The 15,435-nt window shown below is 41.4% G+C and overlaps 1 long non-coding RNA gene across 1 annotated transcript; it reads left to right on the top strand.

The window, feature by feature from the left end:
- Positions 1-9,927: 9,927 nt before the first annotated feature.
- Positions 9,928-13,779, top strand: LOC136486505 (uncharacterized). Its single transcript, XR_010766836.1, has 4 exons — positions 9,928-10,100; positions 12,546-12,601; positions 13,361-13,538; positions 13,628-13,779. It is a non-coding gene; the product is annotated as an uncharacterized lncRNA (long non-coding RNA).
- The last annotated feature ends 1,656 nt before the right edge of the window (positions 13,780-15,435 follow it).

Raw genomic sequence — 15,435 nt, 5'->3', positions numbered from 1 at the left:
GCGCCGCCTTGGTGCCTGCAACATTGTCCGTGGCGAGGGCAAAGTGGTCCCACATCCAGGGCGGCATAGTCACATTGCCATTGGTGCCTGCGACGGTGACCATGCCAGGGTAGTGCTCCCGAATCAGAAGGCTCAGGATGCCATTGATCTGGCGTACCTGGCCGGCTCCAGACACAACTTCCCAGTTGCTGCACGAGTCATTAAGAAGAATTATTAGTCTCCATTTTGATTGTCAACATGTCATATGAACAAGTAGAGAAAACATGAATGGTTACGTACCCATCACCCACGGGTCGAATCATCGGGCGCTGGTGAACTGGGATCGGCCTCCGCGGGAGGGTCGACGGCCCGCGCAAGTAGACGGTCGACCCACTAGAGGAAGAGGAACCCCCTGCTGTCGCCGCCTCCTCGTGGCCAGACGAAGCGGAACCCCCTGCTGTCGCCGCCTGGTCGTCCTCGTCCCCCGCGGCCACCCCCTGGTCACATGTGGAGATGTCCTGGTTTGTAAGCATGGTATGTGACAACGTGCTCGAAACTTTCTCAAATTTTTACCACAGCCTACGCATGCGATAACACGGCATCTCCAAAAGTTTCATGTTTTTTTTTATTTTGTTTGCATTTTATGGAATTAAAAAACAACTCGCACGCAATTTGGTGGCGTTGCCCTGTGAGCAAGTTGATAGAAATTTCAGGTCAGTTCCTGGATTTGGCCTAAACTTACACTCACAAACATGAATGTCATTTTTCGAATCATTCAAATCCAATATTCGATGCACCTGCAGTTCAAACTCGTATTTTCCGAAAAAATCAACAAAATGGAATAAACTAATGAAATATAGAAAAAATCAGTCAAAATATGTAAAATTTGAATATGTGGTTCCTGGTACTATTATAGGGCTACCAAAAAAATTGGTGGCCAAAATAAAAAGAAATTTGCCGAGTGCCAATCCGTGGCACTCGGCAAACTTAATTATTTGCCGAGTGCCTAACACCTAGCACTCGGCAAAGTTGCCGGCGTTGGGTCCGTTATGCCTCTGACAATATTTGCCGAGTGCTCTAGTTTGCCGAGGGCCTGACACTTAGCATATTAAGGTTTGCCGAGTGCCTATATTTTGCCAAGTACTAGGCAGTCGGCAAAATAACCTTTGCCGAGTGTTTTATTTTGCCGACGGCTGCACTCGGCAAATTGAGTATTTGCCGAGTGCCCGATATTTGGCACTCGGCAAAGTATTCGACACTCGGTAAATTACCAGTTTCCTGTAGTGCCTCAGGCACGGGCCCCGTGTCGCCCGACCCGGAGGGTACGGGAGCCGTCTCGCCCCACCCCTCGGGCGTAGGCTCTGCCTCGCCCGACGGGGTCCGTACGACCCCAACCACTACAGGTCCAAGCGTGTGGGCCTAGGTCTAGCCTCTGACACCAGAAGGGGCATAGACACACCTTGACGTAACCCATGGCCACGACAGGCCTCGCCCGGGGGTATGCATCGCCAACAGTGATCGATGCGTGGGCGCTGTACTGTCTAATCTCTGTACGGCCGCTGCCAAGCATGTCGGTTCACCACGCCGTCCGCCGGGACGGGATGGAACACCACGACCAGCTGATGACGTTGAGGCATAGCACCAGTGGTGAACCGGAGCCCGACGTGGAGCCGTCCTATCACCGTTTACAGCGTTGGCGGGACCCACATAAAGGAGAAGAAGGACGTGGTGGTCATAGAGGGCTTCTTCTCCTTGATTTTCTCACTCTTTCTCTCTCTCTTCTCTTTTTCTGATGTAACCTACATCTTTCCCTTCTTCTATAAAAGGGGAACGCAACGCAACACAACACGGAGGGACATAGGCACGAGCACACGGCTGAGCAGCTGAACAAACTCTTAACACTTTTCAATCCTTCCACCAGAGACCTGGAATCCACACCCTCTCTCGCCCATCTGTAACCCCTACTATAAACAGTGCTTGTAACACGAGCAGCAGCAGACTGGACGTAGGGACGTTCTGTCCGAACCAGTATAATCCTTGTGTCCTCCGAGCACACCATCCGGGCCAGATGCGTAAACTAAAAATTTACTAGCCGATGATCCGAAACAAGAACAGTTACGTAGCGAGAGTGCGATCAAGACATGAGGTATAAATATGCTAATATTTCTGTATCTTGTACACGCAGAAATGGTAATTATACATTCTGCTTGCACCTGCAGGATGTATAGCCGTCATGGCATATCTATCGGGCTACTAACTAGTTCATTAATTCATGGCGCCGTCGGGTAAGATCCGTATGATCCCGGGGGTAAATTAGTTCCAGGGTAGCCATTCACAGCTGTTTGCTTCATCTTCCTGCCTGCACCTGCACCTGCACCACCGATGGAACATGCATGCATGTATTTAGATCATATGAACAAATGCTAGCTGTGTTCGCTTAATATAAAGCTGAGGGAGGGACAGTACGCATGCAGCAACGCCACCGCGTCTACTACGTAGGTATAGATAGGTACGTACCGTAGGCTTCTGCTGCAGCTGCAACGAACGATGAGGCCAGGAGGAGAGATGCCACAAGAAAGCACAGCAGCAGCGCCACCGTCCCGGGTTTCCTCGCCGGCGCCGCCATCGCCATGTGATGTGTGCAGCGGTTAGGAGGACCGTCGCGTCTCGGCCAATTCCTACAGTGGTTGCTGGATGCACTCCCAAGTACAGTGGCGTGGTCTGTTGGTCCTGCGGCAGGCAACACTTTATAAGCTAGCTAGCGTTATATTCAGCTAGCTAGCTAGCTAACATAATGCAAACCACGACCAAGCTATGGTCAAGCTCTGCGTGCTGTGCTGACCATATTATATGATGGGTACGTAACAGCAGCTAGCCGTACGTGTGCACTGTAAAGCGACTTGTCTAATTTTCCTCATGTCATCAGTTGTTACTATATGAATAGTAAATACGATTACGAGAGCATGCATATATTAATTACCAATGGACTACTAGCAAAGTCAGACCAACCTATAATATATACATCACTGGATGTTTTCAGTGAGCCGCGGACTACAGTACGTTCCTCCGCGAGACCCCGACTTCAGTAGCTCATCACAACTGGCAAGGAAAATACTCCATAATTAACGAGAAGCAAAAGAGTACAGATAGATGTAAACTCAGCTCTGTGAAATTGAATGAGTCAGTCAAAGTGTGTGCGTGTGCATCATGCTACAAGTGGTCTCAATTCTGAAGCTATATATAGGTTTGTCAACCGTGTATATTGGAACAAGTCAGTACTCCTTAGTAGTCAATGTCTGCAAGTGCAACATTCTATAATCTACACGCGTGGTCCACACCACAGCTGTATCTATCTTCGCTTCATCCGATCGGGTTCATTCGTGCCGCCAAATTGGAACGCTGACAACGGCTGCGTCGACTCGTCAGTATCCAGCTCGCTGTATGGACACAATAAGCAGATGAACACCATGTCTCAGATGTCTGGAGCCTTAAAGTCCCACCCAGGGTACACTTCTTCCTTTGGTTAGTAATTAAGAATAGGGCACTAACTAGAGATAATTTAGCAAAAAGAAGGAAAGTGAAGGATGAGAATTGTCTTTTTTTGCTTAGAAAAGGAAACTATTCACCATGTGTTCTTTGATTGCGTGGTAGCTAAACAATGCTGGAGCATTATGTCTGATATTCTTGGTTGTAGAGTAGGGGAAAACATGATGGAAGTAGGAAAGTACTGGTTAAGAAATAAGAAGCATGTTCTTGTGAATATGATCACCTCTGCTGTTATTTGGTCTATTTGGAAATTAAGAAACGATCTCGGTTTTTAGAGGATTGGTTGGAGAAGCATGGAAATGCTACTTTTCATGATTACTGGGCTTCTAACAAATTGGACAATTCTCTGCCCGTCCGACAAGAAAGAGTTGCTGGTGGAGTATATCAACAGAATCAAGTCAGCAGCAGGCAAGATGCTATGGCTTCCATATACGAGCCCCTAAACACCACCTGAAGTTCCATAGAGGAGATCTTGAAGCAGTGAACCGGGGCAACAATGAAGCTGAAGACCTGATGACTAGCATGGACATTCCCTGGTGGAGATCTCTGAACATTTCGCTCAACCTGGCTTGAAGTCGTCTGAATCGGTGTTTCGGTTGATTAGCTGTTTAGTTGTCGAGCTGAGTTTACCTAGCTTGTTTTGTTCTTTTAATTGAACTAAGTCCCGGTGGACAATTCGGTGACGCTTAAACTCCTGTGCTGTAATGACTCATGGTCTTTTGATATTAATTGAAAGGCCGGGGCGCATGCCCTTAAACTCAAAAAAAACAATACCGTGTGTCCGCTGTCCGCCATGCCTTCTCGCGCTGCCGACCATGACGAATCACTACGGACCACGTTCACGCGCGATGGGTCGTGCGTTCAGGGAACATGGTGCGTCTTCCTCACGCTCGTCTCCCTCCCCAGGCCCCTCCTCCACCGCCCCCTCCCCCACCTTCCACCACTGGCGGTCGGCGGCTCCCGCTACCACGCTGCGTCGCTCACCGCCCGCCACTGCCCTTCAACCCCGCCCTCCCCTAAAGACAAGGAAGATTGCCGGCATCGTCCACATCCTCACCCCACCCCCACCCTCGCCCCTTGACCTGCCCACCCTAATCTCGGGGCAGGGCGCCGGTGAGCTCCGCCGTGATGCCCCCACCGTCGGTCGTGCCCAACCGCCTTCCCCCACCGTCTCGTCCACCTCCACCACCGTGTCGTGGTCGCCGGGCCCCAAAATCCTCCTTCTAAGCCCGCTGAGATATGATTCCCTAACCGGCCGCCAGAACCCTAACACTGGCGAAGTCCTCGTCTCCGACGCCGACGACCTCCTAGCCGGAACCCTAGCCTCCTTTTTCTTCCTCTCTGGCACGGGCACGGCCTCTTTCTTCTTCCTCTCTGTCGGAAGCGTGCTCAGGCGCGGGCGCGTGGGTCATGCGCTTGTCGCGTTGCGTGACTCGTCACGTGATAGAAATTCCGAATGACTACCCATTTTTTTAGAGGTGGGTAAAATGCATTTTAGAGACAGTTGCTTAGCCTATATATCTCTAGCCAAAGGCCTATGGAAACTAGTGGTTTCCAATGTCTACCAAGCAAAGTCTCAAGAAACGGTTTATAGTGACACTTCACTTTAGTCAACCGTCTTTAAAGTCGACTTGAGTTAACCACCTCATAAACCGATTTCTATAGGCGATCAAGAGTATGTTTGAATGGGATATACTACAAATTATTTTGGTACGTATATATAAATATATACTCTTAATTGGGCTATCTTTAAAGTTTAAAGTCCCCGTGAAATGCAATCCGTCGCTTGGTTTCAGTCAGTGTCGGTGCGATACTACGAATTACTTTGGTACGTTTATATAGAGCAAAGTCAGCAAGAACGATCAAGAGTATGTTTGAATGGGCTGGTATATGAAGTCACCAGCAAGAATTAATAATGATACTCTGGAAAACAACAACTAACTAATCAGACAAATGAACAAAAGTCATGTGGTGAAAGTCAAACAATGGACACAGCAAGAATATATAGTCGCTTTAGTGCACCAGTCGTGGCAAAATTCACTCACAGTTTAGTCTACGCGCGCAATGAGTTAACACTCTAATTTGTAGCCTCGGGTATCGGGAAGCTAAATTTGTGTACAAATTAGAGTGTTAATTTATTTTAATAGTTGCATAAATCAATAATTTAGATTAAAAGTCAAAGTCTTCATATTTTTCATGACCGTAGGAGTTGGTAATCAAGATATATTGTTCTGAAACAAAAGGGTTCAGGTTTGTTCTAAGTCAAATTATACTAAGCGTGATTTATACCGAAGATTATTAACATCTACCGCAACAAAGGCGTATATTATAAAAATATAATTCATATTATATCCGGTGATGCTAATTTGATGTTGCAACTATTATTCTCATTTTCTATATATTTCGTAAAACTCAGCACAGTTTGACTTGTAATGAAGCAGCACTCACAGCTACTCTACCTGTAGTCCAACAGTCATGGGGCCAAAAAGAAGTCACGGTCAAGGGTACGTTGATTCTCTGATCTAGAGTTTAGTGGCTAAAGTAAACTTTAGAACACTTTAGCTCACTTATGCGATTAAAGTTTTTATGAGATGGTCTAAACTTTAGACCGCACCTTAAACCTCTATCTTGAGTCTCAAGGGCTAAAATGGTCTAAAATTTAGTGACTAAGCTTGAGACCATGAGATCTAAATAGGGTGTACATGCGTAATATAATGAGGGTGAGGCCAAAAAACTCAGTCAGAACGCTTCGCTGTCAAGGCAGGTGTATGAAGCGAAGTCAGCGATATTGAAGTGTTCTTGCAGGCAGGAATGTTCATCTCATCTCTGAAACCAGGGATGACACAGCAGACATGCTCTTTGTTTGTATGTCAACTCTGAAACAGGGATGACACAGCAGACATGCTCTCTGTTTGACTGTTTCTACGTCTAAGTTATTAGATTAGACTAATCCATCAACCCGTGCTCTCGCACGGGTCAGAATCATATTGGTTAATACCTTGGACTAATAAAAATTATTTATATTAAGTTGTATGTTTTTTCTCTGTTCATTTTTTCTAGCACAATAGACATAATAGATACTCTGTAATTTCTATCCAGTTATGAAAAACTATCTATTACTAATATTTTCTCCATCCATGTCAATAGTTTTTCTCTTTGAATGGCACCTATGTGTATCTTCAACATGCATTAACTGAAATCTTAGTTTAAATTATGGTGGCTCTTGTTGCAGCAGATATCTTATGATGTGATCAATCTAACTTTTAACTTTTAAGTTCCAATCTTATTGTTTACTATAGATTTTTTTATCCTCAGGGCAAGTTGGAGCTCTTGTTCTTGTTATTTCTTTTATTAAATCTCATTTTGTTAAACTAAGGATTTTAGGGCTCAGACTGTGCTCTTAAGTACTACAATGGCATAAACAGTCATTTGAAGTCTACACCACATCACTTAAGCTCAGCAGTAGGGTTTAAAATGACTTCTAGGAAAAGGTAGCCATGCTAAACTCAAGAGGATATAAAGATTTAATCTTTATAATGACTATTTACTCCAAAGGAATCTCAATGGCCAGTAAGATATAGCCACATGCAATCCGCACTAACCTCTACCCAGCGACGAAGCCAGGAATCGACGAAGCCAGGGCTGGCTTCTTCTTCTTCTTCCTCTAGCCCCTCCTTGCCTTCTTCTTCCTCCTCATGGCGGTAGCCCGGGCTAAGCCCGGGCTCCATGTAAATCATGGCCGTAGGGGGGGCTGGAGCACGGGTAGCCCCCCCGCTGGCTTCGTCGCTGCCTCTACCGCTTCTCAAGAGTTAAGGAATTATATGTGCAATAATGGTTACAATATCGATGTGCGAATGTCAAACATTTAAGTTATAATGTATAAATATATCTAAATTAAGAACTTATATTTATATATATTATATGAATATTGAATTATTTTTTTCCAATATTTTATATTAGGATCTATATGTCCTACGTCTATCCCAAATGGATGCAATTCTATGTTTTTATTGAGTCAAACTTTCTTAAGTTTGACTAAGTCTGTTGAAAATACTATTGACATTTATGACTTGAGAGAAGTATACAATGATAACAAATACTATTAACATTTATGATTTCAGATAAATATACTATGAAAATATATTTCGTGATCAATCCAATGACACTCTTGATATCATAAAATTTAGTGCTTTTTTATTTAGATTTGGTCAAAGCTAAAACTCTTTAACTCCTCAAAAAGTGAGAATGACATGTTTTTAGGGATAGAGGGATTATATTTAAGAGATATCTTTGTTTATTTTCTATAAGGGTTGAGGTGGATAACTTAGACACAAATTAAAATGTGTTCCTTTAAATTATCTTTTATATGGCCAATATGGGTTTCTGAATTTAAACTTAGGGTTTACTTTACGTTTTCTTTCATAACGCTGGATATGGTTAATTTGTAAAAGATGTTAGGAGGTTATTTTCAATTATTTTTCATAATAGTGCCAGTTGATAATATAGACACAAAGATATGGGGTTATTTTAAAATATCTTTCGTAATGGCATGTGTCAGTAATTTAGATGCAAATTTAGGGGGTTAGTTCAAATTATACTTTATAATGATAAAGGTGGGTAATTCATATATAAATTTAGTAGTTTTTTTAATTATATTTCATAATGGCATAAGTGGTTAATTTAGATGCCAAATTATGGATAACTTTATGTATATTTCATAATGGTAGAGGTGGGTAAATTTTTATAGAACAAAATCGATCCAATGACTATCTGGTGACGATGATGAGAATCTACCAAATTAATGGCCCCACATCTCTTATTATTGTGAGAATTTGTACGATCTATCTTTTTTCTAGCACGTCTGGTGAGTGCTGGTGAGAATAAATATGGAGGTACAATGAAAACAGAAGGAGGAATGGCAAAAAGATAGATTCCTATTCCTTCGTGGTTGACAAAAAAAATGCCTCTTTATGTTTATATATATAACCTACAGCTAACACACATGTAAGTTGTTTCTTCTTGGTGTTCTTTTTTTTGGAAAAGTTTCTTCTTGGCGTTCATAGATTGCCTCTGATACTTTGTTTACGGATAACCTTTCATCTTATTTTTTTGGTTAATAGATTATTGAACGTGATGGGTACTGTCGTTAATTAATTAACTTAGTGGCTTTCGCCAAAAAAAAATAATTAATCTAGTGAATGTAGTCGGCGGGCCCCATGTGATAGAATATTTTTTAACGTAATTGTGAACGTGGCTAATCAAGATTTTCTACGTACGTACTATTAATATATATCTAGTAGTTTCTTATAATAGATTAACCAACCATAAACGTGCTGGGTACATGCCGTTCAAGATTTTGTACGTGCGGCTAATTTTTTTTCTTCTCACGAACAATAATATTTTAGGCTATTTTCATCTATAATGACAGAGGTGGGTAATTCCTTAGTAAACAAAATAGATCTAATGGTTATGAATGACTAGTCTTTTGATTTGATGGTTAGATATTTCTGATCAACGTGAAATTTCTAGCATTTATCTTTTTCTTAGCATGTCTGGTGAGAATTAACGTGGAGTCTTCATTTGGGCCTCTAATCTCCCACAACTAAAAAGAACAAACCGTGGACATTTTATGGTGCGACATTCCAACGTGGGCCCATAGTCATGCCTGCTGCGTTCCCGCAGCCTTGCCTCGTCGGTCTGCCTCCTTGCGATCCAGTCTCCCTTCGTCGTGCAACAATCACGGGCAAGATCTCATGCAAAAGAACCGAAGTTCATTGCCTTGCATGCGTGTGAGCCAATTGTGTGCATGCAAGATCAAGAATGAAACTACTATTTTGATTGATTGATTGATCCGGTCAACCCTGCCATCAGCGCCCTCAGGAATCACGCGACTCGCACCGCCAGTTAAGCAACCGTCCTCCCTATGCACACCGCACGTCCTCACCCTCGTGCGCAGTGCCCTCACACTTGCCCTTGCGCGCTGCCCTCACCTCCTCGCCACTCGTCCTCGACGTTGCCTGTTGCACACGCCGTCGCCCCCGTCGCCGTCGCCTTGTCCACGTCGACCCGCTTCCTCATCCTCAACGCCGCCGGGCTTGACTTCCTCCTCGCGCGCTATAGTGGAGATGCAACATCAACGGATCGTGCACCGCCTATGTTTCAATCCAGGTGTTCCCTCCCTTCCTATTGTTCATGATCCGGTGAAACCGTACTGTTCATCTTCCTGGTCGGGTTCAAAGCAGAAGGCACACGGGTGGCATCTTTGTTGCTGTTTTAGAAGAGCATTAAAAATAGCTAATTTAAATTCTCTCCACCAGCTGTCACAGTATATTACTGTACTTGAAATTTTGTTGTATTTGCCTTTATAGTATATTGATCAGCGGCGCACAGGCGGATTGATCATATGGAGGTCTTGAAGTGTAATGGTGGATTACCGAGGGACAAATGCAAAGGCCTCTAAAATCTCAAACTCTAAAAAAGTGCCTCATGCCCAGTGAGAGGGGGAGATGGTCCATTCTTCCTCCAAGATGCCTCCAGGGCAGTTTGCCTCATGTACTGCTTGTGGAATTGTCCAGGTATTCTTTTTGTCCTATGCATCAGTTGCCACGGATCCCATTCTGACATTTTGATGGCACATCCTGTTATAGAATTAATTTGCTCTCAATATAAGTATACAATTTATAGATTGAAAAAAGCAATCCAGTGTCGGGGTGATATGTTGGCGTTGGGGTGATAAACGTGATATTCTAATAGAAAATGGTTTGTGACTATATGTTTACATAATATAACTTGCATCTACTACATCTATTTTTTGTTTGGAAAATCACATGAATGATAAAAATAAATTGAAGTCCTAACGTATAATATTTGCAGGCTATGGAAATAATTTGTTTCCTCTGAACTTCAGGAAAATAAAGTAGACCGATGGTAGAAAAAAATATTGCCTGATCTGGACTGAGATTCTATGTACTATTTGGTAGTTTAATGTGGACTATATCAGACACAAAACATGTATCATCTTGGCATTAGTTCTGAATGCCTAAATCAGATTTTTCTTAATTTGGCACTGTAATACCCTAGAATTTATAAAAAAAAAAATATGCTGGCTGAGTAGAGTAAAGAGAAGAAAAAAAATAACTTTTTATATCGTAAGTCGTATAGACGATCAGAGACCGTGGTTATGTAGATCTTGTCGAAATGAATCCGTTTGACTACCAACATGTTTTGTTTGGAGTTCAGATGAATTTGGAACAAGCTATTAAATTTGGGACATGTAAAATTGATTTGTCACATCTTGATTTTGGATTGGCTACTAGACGTTTGGTGGTATTATTTATCCTATTGCAACGCACGGCCACTCAACTAACTTAGAGTCATAGTCTCTTGTAATAATAATATCTATGATTTAACTATTTTTATATATTGCTGATGCCAAATCTTGACACAAACACTTAAGTGGATACCTTATTCTACAGTATATGTCTGCATGGAATAGATAAAGCCACACATATTTATACGGTGAGTACAACATACTTTATTTTAAGGTTTTGAGAGAGATTTTTTAAGACACGCAGTATTACCCATGCGGTGGGACTAATATTTACATATATACTCTAACATGTGTACATGATGGTATGGAGATGTGGCGGAACTTATTCGTGCATTTATTGGTGCATGAAAGAAATTGATATCGGAGATTTATTCCTGCCGATATAAAACATTATCTTAGCTGCATCACGGAAAGGTCTATACAATAGGGTTTTATGAGCCTGCGATGCCGCGCTCTACATGATTGTGTTAATTTCACAAATTTTGCTTTTTTTGATTAAATATCACTTTAACGTTGATATTTAATTTTACAGTATTGTTATCTTATCATGCGATCCGTGTGCTTTTAGTATAAAATGTTAGCTATCCCGTAGCAACGCACAGGCACGAACCTAGTTAGTAATAGTAAGATTGAAACTGAAGTTTTGTAGAATTTTTCGAACCACCTCACATGTTGGTATGGTTTACACAAAAGTTGTAGTATTCAAAGTGAACCACTACTTTTTAGTTGACAACATTTTTATTTGAAATTGTTTAGAGCCCTAAATATTTATTTTTAATTGTCAGATCTTTTAAATTTATTTTTTTGAATTTTTTTAACAACCTCAGATGTTGACAAGGTTTACATCAAAATTATACAATTTCTAGTTGATAATGTTTTTATTTGAGATTGTTTATAAGCTGAACTAATAGATTTTAAGTTATTTGAAATTCAACATTTTGTATTTTTCAAACAACCTCAAATGTTGACATGGTTTACACCAATGTTGTAGCTTGCAACACGACCTAGAAACTTATAGTCGATAACTTTTTTATTTGAGATCATTTAGAAACCTGAATATTCATTTTTTATTTCATATTTTAAAATTGAAATGTTGAATATTTGAAATGACTTTAGGTAAGAAACACACTCCATACTAAACTTATAGTGCTAGATGAGATCTAAATGTTTTCAGTTGAATTTTCATTTGAGATCATTTATATTCAATAAATGATGACATGGCTACACTACCGCTGACATGGAGGGCCCACATGTCTTGTATTTACCACACTAGGTCAAGCACCTTAGAAACCACTCTAAATTATTTTGCCGGGTATTAGAGTTTAGAGGGTTTTTCAAATTTAGCAACAAGTTTAGGGCATAACAGACTTAGAGTTTGGAGGGGTATTGTGAAACATCATTTTTTATTAGTGAGTAATGGAAAGTTGTAATAGTAAATATTAGGAGGCTAATTACACTACTAGAGAACAGACTTTAGAACGATATCCCAATTTGGCATTAGCCTCGGCATTTTTTGCCCCTGGGACTAAAGGATCCTTTAGTCCCGGTTGGTAATACCAGCCGAGACTAAAGCTTTTAGTCCTGGTTTGGCCTTCTAACCAGGACTAATTATTCCAGCCTATAGACCAGCTCATTTCTTCCTCCCCGAGCCCGAGCCATTCCATTCAAACTCACTGCCTCTATTCTTCAGCTTGCTGTTGTTCTTGCTCTCTCCACCTCCATTGGTGTTGCTCTTCGATTTTGGAGGTAACAAACTTAATCCTCTTATGTTTTATCAGTAGCTTATCTCATTTTGCGATGTAGATGCATGTGTAACTTTATATGTTGGACTTTATTATGATTTTATATATCATTTTTAGCTCAAAATCACATGATGATTTGCATATATGTTTGGATAAACAAAAGTTAAATTAGTTCATCAAAATCATGCCTCGCTCGTGCTCGCTGGAGCACACGCCATCCTCGTCCCTGGCGGCTTATGTGATCTTAGAATTAATTTTTTTATGAAATGAAAAACTTAGAAAATAGTTAGAAAATTGTAGAAAATCCATACTAGTTGAACTTGCGGACCGTGTTCAGCTCGGCGAGCATATTCTCTGTCGAGCGGTAACGGACATCAAGGAGGAGCTTTGATTTTATGAGGGAGAGCGGCAACGGTCGTGGAAGACCGTGTTCTCTTCCTCGTAGAATCGGAGCTCTTCCTTGGCCAAGTACGGTGCCGTCCGGTGGAGAAATGCTCGCCGAGATGATCACGTAAGCAAGGTCAACTAGTACAGATGGTTATTTATTGAAATATGTTTTTGAGCTATGTGATTTCTATGTCATTTTTATCTCAAAATCACATGATGATTTACAATAGTAAAATCACTTGATAGTTTGGTATTTTACTATTATACATAGTACATATTTCATGGTTTATTTAGATAAATAAATAATTTTAGTTTTGTTTAAATATATTATTTTAGAAAATGTGAAATTTACACTACTTTGCAAAAATAAGTATAGAAAGTAGATGACAACTGGTACCGGATCCTCGGCCTCTCGTTCGGTTGCGAAACGACTGAGGCCAGAACTCCCTCTCATTATCTGCGGCAAGTGTAAGCAGAAGATTGTGATAGAGTACCGAGTCAAGAGACAGGGACCCAACAAGGGTCGTGTTTTCTACAAGTGCCCGGATCGCGATGTGAGTTTCTTACGTATTTGATTATTATGGCTAATTGACCTGCTTTTCTTGAATATTTTTGACTAAATATTTTTTTGCTTTAATTTCAGTGGGAGGGCAATGGATGCGATGGTTGGTACTGGGAGGAAGATTATGCTACATACTTGCAGAATTCGGGTGCGCTTGAGGTAGCGGCTGCTGATGATGAGGCAGTGAGACAGCAGGAGAAGCTTATTGATATTCAATAGAAGAATGATTTGTCTATTTTAGTTGCGTACGGTCAAGAAATAATTATGTTATTGAAGTGCATTGTAGTTTTAGTTTGTTTAGTGATAGTTGGGATTGCTTATGTTGTAGCCAGGCTTAGTTAATTAATCAATCATGTGTGTGTGTCATCTATGTTGTGTAATAAAATACTTAATTATGTTCAAGGTTTTCATAATTTATCGTGTAATGCAGATTATGTCATACCATTGGATGTACAATGCCGATCGCCACTCCCAAGACTTTATTGAGGGCGTGCACTATTTCTTAGGTGTGGCCGAGGCAAATAAGCGGGATGGTTTCATGTGCTGTCCATTTGCCATATTTAAGAATTTAAAGAAATATTCAAGCTCAATGAGTCTTCATTCACATTTGCTTAAGTCAGGTTTCATGTCAAACTATATATGTTAGACTAAGCATAGAGAAAGCAGGGTCATGATGGAAGAAGGTGAAGGAGAAGATTTAGACATTGATGACATTATTGCTCAGTATGGTGCCTTTGATGATACTACAATGGGGGGAGATGAAGAAGAGGTAGCGACAGAAGATGATCTCGGTGATGCTCTTGGCGATGCCATTCGTGATGCACAACAAGAATGCGAAAGTGAAAAAGAGAAAGTTAAGTTCGAGCACATGCTTGAGGATCATAGGAAGTTTCTATACCCGACGGCCGAAGAGGGGCAAAAAAAGTTGGGTACAACACTGGAATTGCTACAGTGGAAGACAAAGAATGGTGTATCCGACAAGGCATTTAGGAATTTATTGAACCTCATAAAGAAGATGCTTTCAAAGCCAAATGAATTGCACACCACTATGTACGAAGCAAAAAAGGTTGTCTATCCTTTGGGATTAAAAATCCAGAAGATACATGCATGTCCTAATGACTGCATCCTCTACCATGGCAATGAATATGAGAATTTGGATGAATGCCCAGTATGTAAAGTAGCGTGGTATAAGATTAGGCACGATGATCCTGGTGACATCGAGGGTGAACAACGTCCTAGAAAGAAAATCTCTGCCAAGGTTGTGTGGTTACCACGCTTAAAATGTTTGTTCAGAAATAAAGACCATGCAAAGTTGTTGCGGTGGCATAAAGAAGACCGTAAGGTAGACAATATGCTGAGACACCCAGCTGATGGGTCCCAATAGAGAGCGATAAGCAGGGAATTTCCAGAGTTTGCAAATGAGGCTAGAAACTTAAGGTTTGCCTTAAGTACAGATGGTATGAATCATTTTGGGGAGCAGAGCACTAGTCATAGCACTTGGCCAGTTACTCTATGTATCTACAACCTTCCTCCATGGTTATGCATGAAGCAGAAGTTCATTATGATGCCGATCCTCATCCAAGGTCTGAGGCAACCTGGCAACGACATTGATATCTATCTGAAGCCATTAGTTGAAGAACTTCTAGTTTTATGGAACAAACCAGGTGTACGTGTCTGGGATGAGTACAAACAAGAACACTTTGACCTACGAGCAATATTGTTCGTAACAATCAATGATTGGCCTGTGTTAAGTAATCTTTCAGGTTAGACAAACAAAGGATATAATGCATGCACACATTGTTTTGATGACCTTGACAGTATATATTTGAAAAGATGTTAAAAGGTCATGTACCTTGGCCATCGTCGATTCCTTCCTTTGAATCACCAAG

The sequence above is a fragment of the Miscanthus floridulus genome, chromosome 10 (genome assembly GCF_019320115.1).
Source record: "Miscanthus floridulus cultivar M001 chromosome 10, ASM1932011v1, whole genome shotgun sequence".
In the NCBI taxonomy this organism is placed as follows: Eukaryota; Viridiplantae; Streptophyta; class Magnoliopsida; order Poales; family Poaceae; genus Miscanthus; species Miscanthus floridulus.
This window is presented reverse-complemented; position numbering and strand designations above follow the sequence as displayed.